General features: G+C 63.5%; 1 pseudogene; it reads right to left on the bottom strand.

The window, feature by feature from the left end:
• LOC124575179 overlaps positions 1 to 2,500 on the bottom strand; it is a 7,959-nt pseudogene that overhangs the window by 3,564 nt on the left and 1,895 nt on the right.

The raw sequence follows: 2,500 nt of genomic DNA, 5'->3' as shown, positions 1-2,500 counted from the left end.
CGGGGGATGTTGGTGCAGCCGTTTTCGGGAGAAGGGACGTCCGCGCGCGAAGCAGGCGTTCCGGAAGGGCGCGGGCCAGAAGGAAGAGATTCATCACTTTCACCAGGACTTCGTGCGGCAGGCGCCGCAACTCCGCTGGGGTAAGGCCGTCCGGCCCGGCTGCTGATCCCCTGGGCGGCAACGCGGCGGCGACCTCCTCACGTGTGACCGGCCCCCATATGCACTCGAGAGCGACAGGCTCTGAGTGCGGGAGGAGGCGGTCACGAATGAAGCCCGCGGTGGAGATGGGCTTCTTGGTGAAGAGGTCCGCCCAGAAGTCCAGCAGACCAGGGATGGCAGGTGGCGGCTGGAGCAGGGTGCCATCCAAGAGGCCGCGCACGCAACGCGCGCGCGACCGTCGGAAGGCATCCTGCGTTCTCGCGTACTCCCAGCGGCGCCGCTTGCGCTTCTGAGTCGGCGGCGCGGCAGGCGGCCGCTTCGATGGTTGGCGCGGCCGCTGTGTCCTGGTGATCAATCTCTCCCCTCTGGACCCGACCGACGCAAGGGCATCCGGGAGCATGCCCAGGATGACATCGGGCGGCGTGCCCCGCCCCAGACCGATGACACGATCCAGGGCAGAGAAACGCTGGGCGGAAGCGGGTAGCCCCGCCAGATGCTCCCAGATGGCGGCGTCAGTCGGCCCCTCCGGCGGCGGCCCGGTGGTGTCGGCCGCGAAGTCCTCGGCTGCGTCGACGGGCGGCGCAGCGGCCTCGCCCGCGTCAGGCAGCGGGCTCGCCGCTCCCCGGCGGGACGCCGGCTCTTCCCCCCGACCGATCTCAAGCGCCTCCATGAATTGGCGGACAAGCTGCTTGTGGGCAGCTTGCCGCCGTCGGCACTTGATTGCCTCAAGCGTTCGGTCGGGGAACATCCTGATGAGCTCTTGATTTACAAAGAAGAACCGGGCGTCCCTCTCGAGGAACAGTTCGGCCTCTGCCTTGGCGAGCGACAGGACTTCTTCCTCCGTCCACCTCGCGCGATGCCTCTCCGTGACGATCTCCGCGTTGGCGGCCGCAAGGTGTTGGCGGCGGCGATGGACCCCGAGACCGTTTTTGGTGGTGAAGCTGCGGTGGCACTCACTACAGGCGTATACAGCTGCAACAGTTACAAGACTTTCGGCACGGCCGGTTGGCCGGCTAGGTGCTGGGGGAGTTGGGGTGGCACCTTCAGCGGAAGGGCCACCACTTTTTCTCTGGTTACTGCCCCCAACTAAAAAAGGGATAGTGCGAGGGGGGGCTGGTAACCCCCCCAAGCCCCTGGTGCGGTCTTCCACTCTGCTAAAATCAGCGGGCCCACGAGAAGGGGAGAAGACCGCAGGAGAGGAGAGGCTAAGAGGGCTAGGCCCATGTATTGCGCATCACTCTCCCTGTAACCATAACCCAAGGAAGGCACCTCGCAGCAGCAGCACGACTACATCAAGACCGCACTTCGAAAAGCCAAGTCCGGATGCAGCCACACCACCGCCACTTGGCCACCTTAAGAGAGTCATAGTTACTCCCGCCGTTTACCCGCGCTTGCTTGAATTTCTTCACGTTGACATTCAGAGCACTGGGCAGAAATCACATTGCGTCAACACCCGCTAGGGCCATCGCAATGCTTTGTTTTAATTAGACAGTCGGATTCCCCCAGTCCGTGCCAGTTCTGAGTTGATCGTTGAATGGCGGCCGAAGAGAATCCGCGCACCCGCGCGCCCCCGGAGGAGCACGCTAAGGCGGACGCGGCCTCGCAGCAAGGAAGATCCGTGGGAGGCCAAGGCACGGGACCGAGCTCGGATCCTGCACGCAGGTTGAAGCACCGGGGCGCGAACGCCGCGCAGGCGCGCGCATCCTGCACCGCCGGCCAGCACGAGGCCAACCAACGGCGAGAGCAGACCACGCCCGCGCTAAACGCCCGCACTTACCGGCACCCCTACGGCACTCACCTCGCCCAGGCCCGGCACGTTAGCGCTGACCCACTTCCCGACCAAGCCCGACACGCCCCGATCCTCAGAGCCAATCCTTATCCCGAAGTTACGGATCCAATTTGCCGACTTCCCTTACCTACATTATTCTATCGACTAGAGGCTCTTCACCTTGGAGACCTGCTGCGGATATGGGTACGAACCGGCGCGACACCTCCACGTGGCCCTCTCCCGGATTTTCAAGGTCCGAGGGGAAGATCGGGACACCGCCGCAACTGCGGTGCTCTTCGCGTTCCAAACCCTATCTCCCTGCTAGAGGATTCCAGGGAACTCGAACGCTCATGCAGAAAAGAAAACTCTTCCCCGATCTCCCGACGGCGTCTCCGGGTCCTTTTGGGTTACCCCGACGAGCATCTCTAAAAGAGGGGCCCGACTTGTATCGGTTCCGCTGCCGGGTTCCGGAATAGGAACCGGATTCCCTTTCGCCCAACGGGGGCCAGCACAAAGTGCATCATGCTATGACGGCCCCCATCAACATCGTATTTCTCCTAGGGCTTAGGATCG

The sequence above is a fragment of the Schistocerca americana genome, unplaced genomic scaffold, assembly GCF_021461395.2.
Source record: "Schistocerca americana isolate TAMUIC-IGC-003095 unplaced genomic scaffold, iqSchAmer2.1 HiC_scaffold_228, whole genome shotgun sequence".
NCBI lineage: Eukaryota > Metazoa > Arthropoda > Insecta > Orthoptera > Acrididae > Schistocerca > Schistocerca americana.
The sequence above is the reverse complement of the archived record's forward strand: the minus strand, read 5'-3'. Positions and strand labels throughout refer to the sequence as shown.